The 13,121-nt window shown below is 36.5% G+C and overlaps 1 long non-coding RNA gene across 1 annotated transcript; it reads left to right on the top strand.

Moving 5' to 3' along the window:
* The first annotated feature begins 4,573 nt into the window (after positions 1–4,573).
* Positions 4,574–12,813, top strand: LOC139977216 (uncharacterized). The gene is made up of 3 exons (XR_011796476.1): positions 4,574–4,686; positions 5,891–6,005; positions 7,210–12,813. It is a non-coding gene; the product is annotated as an uncharacterized lncRNA (long non-coding RNA).
* Positions 12,814–13,121: the final 308 nt, after the last annotated feature.

The following is a 13,121-nucleotide window of genomic DNA, read 5'->3' as shown; positions in this document are numbered from 1 at the left end:
AGGTGGCCTCAGATGCAATTTGGTGCAATATAGCACACTTCAACACCCACTCCATTTTGTAAATAATTTTGCATTTTCACCTGGACTTAGATGCAATTTGGTGCTCCAAATGAGATTGTTTCTCATTTGGAAATGAAAAACGGGTTTTCTGACTTGCGAAGCGGGGGGGGGGGCGGAATGATACTTCCGCCCCACCATATATTTCACTGGGGGGCTGGCGCCCCCAGCCCCCGGTTCCTACGCCCTTGGGTATGTGCTATGTTTTGAAGAGGGCTTGTAGTATTTTACATACACCATTGCTGTGGCGATGGATGGAAGGTTTTAACTTCAAGTACTTTTCACCGGTATATATTTTCGTTTTCGGTGATGAGTGATTTTATCCATACACGAAAATAGACATGATTAAACGAAAGGGCACCTTTATGAAAGAAAACCTGTGTTTTTCTTTTTCAATTGATGGGATCTGGGTATTTCGTCGTATATTCGGTGGCTTGGCATTAATTGCGATAAATAGCCTACAGATCGCAACTTTTTGTGATTAAACATTTAATGCATCGTTACACAGTGGCGGCCCTAGTATCATGTCATACGGCAAATACTTAATTGCATTGCGCTGCCTTTGTTTTACTAAATATCAACCACATGAAGATTAAAAGTTTTCGGAATTTCCGATTCACTATGCCATTAAGCGAACAAAACAAACGGAATTGGTTTGTAAATAAACTTTCGCTATGAAATGAAAAATAACAATTTGTAGTCTGATACTTGTTTATTTTAGTTATTCGAAATGAAATGGCCTGATTAGACACTTTAATGCTCATAAATGCCGTCGGCGCCATTACTCAAATTCATTTTTGCTGTCATGCCCTTCCCATTTGCCGTAATAATAACTGAAAGCCTGGGACGGACAAAATTAATTCTTAATTGCCAAAATAAATTAGGAGAAACAATATGTCAGATCTAATACCTTCCACCACAATGACCTTCTGATCATTGTTTACCCTCCATTACACGCACTGTTAAATATGATAGAAACAGCGCAATTATAATAATTTATGTGTATTATATAACACTTTACAAAGAATATCGCAAAGTACTTTAAATGGGACTATCGTAAACATTTTAAGAAGTACAAATTAAAGATATATACAGAGAAATAAAATGAATGAATTAGTCAAAGTGATATCAGAATAAAAACAAATAAGAAAAGCAACCAAGAAACCAATTAATCTATCAGTAAGTTAATGAAACTAAACTAAATAAGATTAAAACAAATAGAAACAAGATCATTCATTAAAGTACATAATAAAACGATGGGTTCTAAGTTTGGACATAAAGCATTCAAAGGTGGGTAAAAGACGAATTGACTGTGGCTGGGCGTTCCAGAGACATGGTGCACAAATAAGAATTGCCCTATCACCATAAACTGTAGATTTATTCAATGGTAGGTTAGGCCGGGGTTTTCGAGCAAAGAATCCGCCCATTACAACCCCATGTCAACAGTTCCACTCAAGTAGGTTGGCACCTTGTCTTTTAAATTTCAATCAAAGCATAACATTTTGAAAATGATTTGCTGCTTAATTGACAGCCAATGCAGTACTCTCAGTAACAGGGTCATCAGATCATGGTTCCTGGTTTTAGTGACTAAACGAGCATCAGAATTCTGAATGAGTAGGAGTTTCTTCACTGGGAATCCAAACATGTGCAATACCACCAGGTGGTATACTACTCCAATAAAAACCCAATGTACAGCCAAACCCAGCATCCAATGCAGTTTAGTTTAGTAGAAAAAAGTGATCAAGAGGGAACAAGTCCCAATCAAGGACCTTATGGGAGAGAAAAAAAAACTGAAGACACGAACACTCAAACCCGATAACAATGCTTAAAGTGCTTGTCCAAAGCATTCTTTAACCCTTTCATACTACTTGCAGGTACAACTTTCTCAGGCAAACCGTTGCACTCATTCACGACCCTGATATAAACAAAAAATATGCGGAATATTAATCCTTCTTTGCGACTTTTGGAGTTTAAGACAATGACCTCTGGTAAAACTACTATGATCGAACATGAAAAAGTAAGCGAAGGATAAATTGTCAATAAATTGTCAATAAATTGTCATAAGTTGTCAAAACCATACACAATCTTGAACACCCGAATCAAGTCACCACGTAACCTCCTAAGCTCCAGTGTGCCAACGCAGCTCATCAATGTATACATGGCAATTTATCTGATACCTTATTCTGATAAATTTAGAATGGGTTTTGAAACAGGATACTGGTTAGCATCCTGTTCCTGTGCCAATGTCTTTATTGCTTTTTCAATGTTGAATCACTTCCTATCCAGTTTTAATTTGTTGATATACAGACAATTGTTTATTTTGTTGTCTCTGGGATAAGAAATGAAACAATTGGTGCAGTAAATTTATTCCCAGAGCCCACGCTATTCATAATCTTGTCAGCAGTAAATTGCTTCTCTTCACACTATGACACAAGTAAGATATGTGTAAATCTACTGATTTTACCTAGTAAGCCATCTGTTGTGATATGAGTTCCCCTATTAAGATGTTAGTGTTCACAAAGGTGACTTATTCTCGTAGCCTTGTTTGCCTAAAGTCATTTAAGAGACAAATTATGAGGTACTTTTGCCCCATTTTAGTGCATGTCATTTACATTTAAATATCAATCACAGTCATACAGTAACCACCCTTCATTCTTAAATGCTAGTAAAGAGATAAACGGAGGATGTTGTGCATCTGAAGTTTAGAGAGCGGCTGACACAATTGAAGGAACAATTATGTAAAAGTAATGTTACTAGAGCAAAACAGTTTGTTTCCCAGGGACGCAAGTTCCCCCAATTTTTTTGCATCCCAATTGAACACCGATTGCTTTTCTTGAATTACCTAATTTTAATAGTGTAAGTGTAAAGATGCGATCGTATCACTGTCTATACTATATTGAATGTTCTATTGAATGTTTAAGGCATATGGCGAAGTGCCCTAGCTTCGCTGTTTTACAGGGGCAGCCCGCCCTGCCCCTCCTTTCGCCCACCCTGCCCTTTTAACAGATTTTCACCATCCAGCCACTCTTTCAACCACCCTTGTAATTCCTTACTCGCCAACTTGAGAAGCAGCTACATGCTTTTACCTTGCAGCGACAACTAACTCTTCAAAATACCTGTATATACAGTGTGCATATCTCTCTCGCTACATTATACAGTTCACTACTATATGTACAGAGGCCTGTTCGAACTTTGGAGTTTCAATTACTGTACTACACATGTGCAAATCCTCAAAAGCTGACCCTTGGCGATATGTAGTGTTTGCAAACAAAGCCCAGTGAAAATTACAGTAGGGTTACGAAAATCAGTTTTTACACAATGTTGATTAAAAAAGGAACTTCAATGGCTACTTTTCATGATGCATGAAGTACAATAGTTTACACATGAACGTTGCACCAAACAAGTTTGAAGCACGTATTCAAAGGGACAGCGAAAAAGTTTGCAGCAAAGAAACTACTGTGGTATGAACGTACATTTTACATTAGCAACTCACCTTACGGAGAGCACAAACATACTCTGAGATGAAAAAATATTCCTTTTCAGTATCAGAGATGCTAAGCACCCCACAAAATTGATAGATACTCAACTCATAACAATTGCTCATCAAAACAAAGTTTCAAATAGTTTTCAAGTTGGGCACTTCATATGCATGAATGTCTGCAGGCGATGTGTAAGGGACTATTAGCCAATCGCATCACGGGAAGAGCATCATGGACTATTTATAGCATGAACATCTCTGTAATGGAAATGTTTTTAACTCTGTACGTGGTTGATTGTTATGATTGCTTGTTTTCAATTAAATTCGATCATCTGTAGGATTGGAAGAAATTTTGGTTTATTTTAAAGAGAGACAGAAAGATGTTCATTGAAAAATGTTTTTGTTCTATTTTTCATTGGCCTAGTTGTGAGTGTGTGTACTTGGGGTTCGTTTCTCTAATACAAAAGTTTGCGTCTGTCCGGACGCAAGCAATTTATAGATTTTGCTTCCGTAGCTAAAACATTGCGTCCCGCAATTAGAATCCCGCGTCCGTAACAATGCTGATGTAACAGACTGTGCTGATGTGACAGTGATACCACTTAGCCTGCAAGTGACTGAGAGATTTCTTACCTGGCAGCAAAGCCATGGATATATCCACAGAGCTACTGTAGAACAGTTTAGACAACTTCCATTGTACTCTGGAAAAGAAATTTGTTGCTTGAAAGAGACATAGATCGAACAATATAATACAAGTGGCATATCATATGAATTTTTCAAATTTGTCCTGTCAGTGAGTAGTGGTCTTTAAAGAATGACTTTGTTTGTAGGGACTGACTTTAAGGTAAAATAAGATTTTATCTTGCTAATTTTATCCTTGTGTTTTGTAATCGCTTTTGTAACTTTATATTCTGCAGTGGAAAAGTCTGTTAGCAAACAGGCCTTAAATAACTTTGAAATACCTGTCTTAAAAAATGATAAGCATGTAAGTATAAGCACATCATTAGGATTGAGATTCTGCAGCATTGTTGCCCATTTTTAAAATCTTTACCTCTCTTTCATTATACCTGTTTATTCACAGAGCTCACACTTTTGTTCTGATCGTCCTGGCACTTCTCTTTGGTCTCTTTGTCTGTGCAATAGGCTGTGACCAGGTAAGACATATCATGAAAGCAAATCAAGATAATTATCTGGAATGAAAAATATATGAAACCGGTCACAAGATCATCACATATTAAACTCACAGTCCAAGTTGGTTATGAAAGTATGCTGTTCTTGTTCTTTTGGTTATTCTAAAGTTTCTTTAGAAAGAAATAGGAAGGGTGTGCTTTAGTGAAAGTGTGTGGTACTCATGACCATAAACTACCTACATTATATTTAACCTTACCCTCATACTAGCTGATCTGGTTCCATAAGGTGAGTTTTATATTTTTGTGGCTGCTAACAGTTCCTGTTTCCTGTCAGCTATGGGTCTGTCTAGTTGAGGTACATCGTGCCATGCGAACAGGGCAGTGATGGTAACATTTTATGAGGTAGGTCAAATCTTTTATGAGCTAGATTAAAATGTTTCAATTAAATACCTTCACAGCTGTAACATATTGTATCATTTATATGCCAAATCCAATAAAAGCCATGGCATATTCAACACATTTGAGACATGCAGAAACTCTGATTTCACAGTGTCCTTATATTATATCCCTCCCATCCCCCTTCCTTTTATGAGCCTTATCTTAGCACACAAATCAGTACCATATGCCCCTCCCTTCACCTGTTAGTATTATAAACTTGACCAACATGAATGTGTGGGACAGTTACGGTTACTGTAGAATCCTTAATGCGTACAAATTCTCCTATTTCTATATTTTTGATTATTATAAGAAGTAATTTCAGTTTAATGTTGAGTGAGATTAGAGGTAGCACTAATATATGTGACTTAAATCAACATGTTGTCTCCAAGAACGGCTAAGATTCATAAGTGAAGAACTCCACAAATTTGTTTGAGTCACTTCACTTTGGGAACTTACTGACTGGAGTTGTGACTTGGTACAACATATTTCCATTATAGCATATGTATGATAGTGAAAGCAAATATGTAGTGAGCATTGTCCATTAATATCACCACATTAAGAGAAAACCTTGATAATATATGTCACAGTTCAGAGAAAATGACTTTGTCTGCTACAACAATTTGGTAGCAGGTAAAAGAAGACCTTAACCACATTTGCTTTATACGAATCAGGGCAAACATTGTTTATATTTGATTGAAGGTTCAAACTAAGTGTGAGCTTATAACACCAGTTTGGAGAGTCAGTTTTTTCTTCATAATTGATTTATGCTGCTCTTCTTTTTATGCTTCAGATGTCGGCCATTTTTGATGATGAGACAGCAGTAGAGCAGGTGCAGCATAAAGGTGGTATCAAAGAAAAAACAGAGAAAACAACGATGCAACTACTGAGAGAAGTCTTTGGTAAAGGTAAGGCCTGTACCTGGACTTGCTTCAAGTAGTTAAATATGTGAGGATGCAGCAAGATTCTCTAATAATATTAGAAGATCAGTCATATCATATCATTAGGTCTCCAGGGAGAAACTCAAGACGATGTGATGTTTGATCTTAAACTAGTATGAATTACTCTATAAACCTTGTAGTTCTTAAGGTGCAAGTATGTCATTATTTATGAACTTGGAGTGTCAATGAAGTCCTACAATGTCCTTAAAGGGGACACAAACACAACCGTAATCTTTGGCTGATATGAAAGTCATCTTTGGGAAGAACATCTCAAACAGGAAATATCTGGGAGACATCATAGGTTTAAAGTCTTCTCCTTCAATGTCTGAAAGAGGACACAAAACCAACCATCATCTTTGGCTGACATGACAGTCATCCTTGGGAAGAACAACTCAAACAGGAAATATCTGTGAGACATCATAGGTTTAAAGTCTTCTCCTTCAATGTCTGGAAGGGGACACAAACACAATCATCATCTTGGGCTGGTATGAAAATCATCTTTGTAAAAAACAACTCAAACAGAAGATATTTGAGAGATATCCTACTTTATAGGTTGTGTCTGGGAGCTTTCACTTTGTAAATCTGTGATGTCATCATAATGCCACTAGGACCTGAAACCTTTTACTTTCTCTTTGGTTTCTTTTCCGTATTCCAAAGATTGTTAACAGTGTTTCACTGAAACCAGTTGCAACATTAGACCTTTTAAAGAGCTTCAGTATTTAAGAAATATTTTGGCATTTGAAAAACAAATGTACATTACAGACAGTAATCATTTTCAAAATAAAAGCAAACAACTACAATAAATATTTGAAAACGAGAACACTTCTTTCCCATTTTACATAATACATGTTTTGTCAGATGCCTACATATTTGTCCCCTTTCTCTCTCCACACCCCTGCCTTCATTGCATACTATTGTCACAGTAAGTCAATACGTCTAAATTATTGTTGTGTGTGGTTGGATTGGTGGATCAGGAGGAAACGATTTCATGTGAAGATTTTGCAAGTCTTTATGCTTTACTATAATCACAGCCTCTATTAGTCTTAGGGCTGACTACACTTTGGTGTTCAACCGGTTTGTCACCAACCTGTCTGATGCCTTTCTTGCCTTTCTACCCCGAGCTTGAAACTGTCATTCAGTTTATATGTTATGGTATCATGTTTTCTTTCAGGTCCTATTTACTGTTGGTTGTTACCTTGCCGTACCACCAGATACCCTTTACTGACACCACCTGGATATGATGTATGACATCTTATGTGGGTAATTGTTTGAACTTTGACATTTGATAATAGAGGATGACCTCAGGTGTAACAAATGAAGCCAACAGCCAACATGGATCTCTCTGGAGCTGAAAAACGTGGCACTGTTTGAAGCACTTAAAAATGCCGAAAGATGCACCTGTTTCAGCCAGTTTTTGCTTCTTTTTTAGAGGGAAGAGACTGAAGATGACGTCTTTCAAAGTGTAGTAAGATGGTATTTTTGAATGGATTTACTTTGGTTTATTTTGAAGCAGCTGATCATGTGATGATCATTCATGATCTTGTGATTATCTTGTAGTCAAGAGCAAGTTTCACATTTGTATGATGTCTTGCACTTAAAGCAGCTCTTTGCATACTTTTCTGTGATTTTCTCAACCTCATTGGCATAACGACATACATAACTACCTTATCTATTCAAATCTAACTTCAAATGTGGACTATAAGTCAAACAATTTCAAACTAGTGGATTTGGGGAACTGCGTCGATTCATTTTAAATGAGGAATTTGTCGGAGGATATTCCGTAATTACTTGCCAATGAATGCTCTTGGCAGGGGATTAAACTTGGCTAATATCTTAGTTTGCTGTTTTGTGATGAGTTCATGTAAAAAACTTGACGAACATCTCAAAAGGGTGGGAAAACAAAGACAAAATACAAAAATCTGCTTTAAGTGGACAGCAGGTTGCAATACTGTGTAGAGGTTGAGTGTATTTAATGTGGATCGTCAGCAATGTGGATTCGTCTTAATGAATGTTATCTTTAATGTTAATACACATCTTTGAAATCCTAAGCAATCTATTTATGCTGGATTTAACACTGGGTGATTGTCTTGTTAAGGTTTCACTTGGCCGAACAAAAAGTGCTTTAGTAAGAACAAGTTAATGTGTGTAAACAATTAAGTTTGACTTTAATACTTACAAAGCATGTTTCCAGATAACTCTTCTGTAATTAGTACAATCGAAATTGTGTATACTACTATGATTAAACTCACAGTACCGTTATGATCTGAGACAATCAAAGATCGTGCAGATTTTCACGTGAACTGGATTGAACTAGATAGGACCGATGTGTCAGTGCCCTCTGTTGGTTTTGGGTGTAGCTGAAGAGCCATTAACAATTTCTAAGGGGAATTCCTTAGTTATGAGGTGGATGATTTCATGAGGATATTGGGTCAGGAAGCTTTGCTGTCAGGTTATAAATGAGAATTAGTGTTCTTTATTGAGATTTAAGTGAAGTCAAGTGGTTAAATCTAAGCAAGATGCAGACTTGTCACTGGAGGTGACACAAATGAGAGAGAAACCCTCCAGGGCTTATGTATTACAACTTACACATCGGATGGCTTCAATTTAAACATTTTAACTCAAATTTCAGATGGGAAACTTTAGATTGCTCTTGGATGAAAAACCCATCTCACTATGACCCGGAAGGGTATCAATCCCGGAAGCTCCCTAATGCTCAAGCCTTTTTGCTTCAAATGCCACTTCCATTATCCACTCGGCAACAACACAGCACTTAGCCACAGTATACATGTTATGGTAAGGGCAGTTCGAGAATAAGGTTAATAGATTGCCTTACTTGGAGATAGAGATTATAAACTGTCTGTCAGCATTCCCAGAACATTCTATTCAAAATATCATGTTTGGCAAACCTCTGCAATATGAATCACTGTGCATTAAGCTTTGCTACCATGATGTGAAAGCAAGTAACTGTGTAGTAATGCTTGCCTGGAGGCTTTATAGTTTATACAGACAATGTCTATTATATACATATTTTGCACAGCATCTCGAAAACGGGAAAGTAGGCAAATGGAAGACCTCTTTTCTGGGACTTGAAAGTCCTTGAAGTTGAAGTCTCTCTTACCTTACCCCTCAAGCTCCTTGGTAAATTGTGTTTATTTCTGCTGCAGCTGCTTTATTAGCTAAGATAAGGAAGACAGCTTGGATACTTCGTAGATCATGTGATACCCGGAAAATCACCGTTTTTCCGGGTATAAATCAATCGAGGGCTAACCAGGTTGAACTCATAATGTTGCCAATTAAGATCTTTATAATAATTTATTTTTTACAATATTAAAGGGAGAAGCTTACATGAATTAATTAAAATTGGTTTTGTTTGAGGGCTAGAAAACTAACCATCATTAAATCATACACTCTTGACAAGGAAGAAGCACGATATAACAGTTGATCAGAAAGACTCTAGATCTATGTAACCAAGAATTGTCCTCTGCTTAAATAACAATGGAACAGACATTTTCAGAAATGTTATTTACTGTATAAGCCTTTCTCCATTCATTGTCTTTTACATTGTACCTTTTTAATCAGTAAGTTTCTCGTCAAAAAATCCAAGTACGTTGTTAAAGCAAGTTTTTCAACACCTTGAAGTGCAATGTATATTTTTATATGTATCTTTCATTTATAGGGTGGGGTTAGCGGTAGAGTCAAACTCTTTTGTTCTTTAACATATCCTATATGAAATATCTTTTTAGACCTTATGTTGACATTCATTTATGACATTATGGATCAAGGGCGTAGGAACCGGGGGCTGGGGGGGGGGCGCCAGCCCCCCAGTGAAAAATGTGGAGGGGCGGAAGTATCATTCCGCCCCCCTGCTTCGCAAGTCAGAAAACCCCTTTTGCATTTCCAAATGAGAAAAAAATCTCATTTGGAGCACCAAATTGCATCTAAGGCCAGGTGAAAATGCAAAATTATATACAAAATGGAGTGGGTGGGTTGAAGTGTGCTATATTGCACCAAATTGCATCTGAGGCCACCTGGAAATGCAAAAAATTCCAAAGGGGAGGGGGGCACCCCCTCCCCTTTGACCCCTCCCCAAGGCCGGCCATCAGTCTTCAGCCCCCCCCCCACTCAAAAGTACCTTCCTACGCCACTGTTATGGATTTTTTTAATAGGTCTTTATTTCAGAGTTCAGATCGATGCACGGTGACTGTATTGTGTAGTAAAGGATGTTTGTGGAATTGTTGTGTCCAACCAGGGAGTCGTTCCATAACGACTCCCTGGTGCAACTGACTTGAGATCATAGCTGTCATATGGCTGTTTATTTTGGCACGGTACTGTTTGGGAAAGCAGAATGTGAATACATATATTGCTACCTGTTTTTGGTTTGAGTGTGTTGAAATCAAATGTAATACTTCAAGACATTTTACAAACTTTTCATAAATCTTAGTTAAAGATCATCAGCATTGGCCCCAAATATGCAAGAAAGTGAAACAATGGTTACTCATGTACCAACTTCAACAATTATGTTTTCTCATTGAGACATTTGATTTTTGTATTTAATACCACTACTCAATGTCTGGGTATTGGAGATTCAGGAAATAAATGGAAAATTTCAAAAGTTATTACTAGCAAGTTTTAGGATGCTGAAAATTTGAAGAAAAAGGATTTAAGAAACATAATCAACTGCCTTGAATGGAAAGGTTGTAACAGATTTGCAGCGGTTGGTGGTTGGTGGACAGGCAGACAACCTGATTCTCCAACTCTCAAAGTCAATCACTCTCTTCTAAATTACTTATTGTTGCTAACATACGTGTATGTGGTATACCAGAATATTTTCCATGATCTTTTTAGATAAAGGTGAGCAATTTAGATATTTTATTTTGTATGATGTGATTATGCATGTTCGTATGGTTAGTTTAATTTTGAACTACATATATGCTTCATCTACTGTTTCAAGACAGTGGGATAACTTTCTTGTTCTGATACCATTCTATATTGTACACCGATGTGATACTTTAAAACACTTGTACTGACAGAATGAAAAGTTTGTAACCTATATTTGATTCTAATGCTAGTACCACTCTATACTGTCCTAACATATCATGCTTCAATGCGCTCGTACTGACAGTATAGACAGTTCCTAGCCTTTATCTGATTATAATGCTAGTACCACTCTATACTGTCCTACCATATCATGCCTCACCATATCATGCCTCAAAACACTCGTACTGACAGTATGAACAATTCGTCACCTTTTTCTGATAGAGACAGGATATAATCATACTGCTGTAACTGTAAAGCACTTTGAAGGACATTAGCAGGACAAGTATAAATTATGAAAACAATTGTAATTACTTGGTGATTGTTTGTTAAAGGCATGTATGAGTTTGGCATTTGTTCTGTGATAATTTGAAGAACAGGGTGTGGTGGAATAATTTGATGTTTTATGATTTGTTAAGTCTTGAGAGGTGCAAAACACATCTATGCAAGATGGTATATTCACAGAGCTTGCTTTAGTTTATAGGTGTAATGTATTCTTTAGGTACGGAATACAATTATAATATAATCTTGACAAATTTTTGAGTATGATGGGTAATTAGCACAAAGAGGTCAAAGGCATAAACGCACAGTTTATAATTATTTAAACATTATTCTGTGAGTATATAACTCAAAAAGTGTTTCCGCTACTGTATATTATGAGTCCTTGAAGCCCTGCATGAGGGCTGTTGGTATGAAACCCAACAATGAAGCTGGTGTTGTCGTAGCAGTCTCCCAATGATTGTACAGTTTGACAAATAGACAGTCGGGGGTTTGGGGGAAGAGCTTTAATATATGTAAACTGCCAAGAAATACAATTCTAAGTTTCCATTTAGTTGAACCGGCAAACGTGAGGAAACTATGGAAAGTTGCTGATTTTACTGATGGTTTAGAAATCTTTTTACTGCCATGTTGTTTGTGACACAACCCTGCGCAATATTTTTGGTTGTTACTTATCAGAGTTAATATCATGTAACAAACTTGCCAAGTTATGTTTTCTTATCTGAAGTAAAAGTTACTTACAGTATGCATTATCCAATACTTGTAATAGTGATTATTTCATACTAGTAATAAGAAAGTTTAATATGGTGCAACAGATATTTTTGAATTGGTCAGATACAAAAAAGGCAAGATTAACAAAAGACATTTTATCAAACTGATTCCCATTTTAACTCTACAAATACTCTTGCACCAGGACAGAGTATACCAATGTTATATGCAAAGTCTCCTACCAGGTATGTAAGCTACAATGTTTGCTACTGGTATTTGCTACCACTCATTTAAATAAACATTGTTCTTTGAAGGAACGCATAGGTACCAGAAAATGTAATATATGGAAATGTCAGGAGCAACGACATTAGATTTATGTTGCAAAATTATAACTCACTTGTTTTTTCAGATTTTGCACAAAATTTGTCAGGCTGTTACTTAAGTATTCAAACTTAATTTTAATATTTGGTATTTCTGGGTGTTTTAGCACTGACCACGCCTTGAAACCCTGCAGTCAGTGTCGTTTTTAATTCCATGTACAAGTGTATGGATACTTGACCTTAATCTATGATTATTGTTTATGTTAATAGCTCTTGGGTGTGTAGGTCTCGTTTGAGTCATGTTCTCATATTGTCATTACTTTGAATAGTGTTTAGTCCTCAAGACGATTACACAACACTATTGTATGTAATGAAAGAAGATAGATTGAATGGAGGATGGGAGATTAAAGATAAAAGAGAAAGAAAGGGTTTCTCTTTTCATCTTTTGAATAACTCGTCTAAAGTAACGTATTTATGCATTTTTATTAACAAGAGTTTCAAGGAATCCAATAAAAAATTATTCCAACGAAATGTTCGATTGAGCAAAGACAAGCCCTTATTGATTAACATTAACAGAGACGTTTTTAAATTATATTTGATCTTCATTATTTTCGTTGCTCGACATATTTTCCTAATAGAGACGAACTGTTGAAAACTACGTCCTGCCACTTTCAATAACAAATACTTTCCTTAGTAAATCATGCAGGTTCCAATGTATATCTTAGGGTTTTGCATATGTAAC

The sequence above is a fragment of the Apostichopus japonicus genome, chromosome 12 (assembly GCF_037975245.1).
Source record: "Apostichopus japonicus isolate 1M-3 chromosome 12, ASM3797524v1, whole genome shotgun sequence".
NCBI classification, from domain to species: domain Eukaryota; kingdom Metazoa; phylum Echinodermata; class Holothuroidea; order Aspidochirotida; family Stichopodidae; genus Apostichopus; species Apostichopus japonicus.
This window is presented reverse-complemented; position numbering and strand designations above follow the sequence as displayed.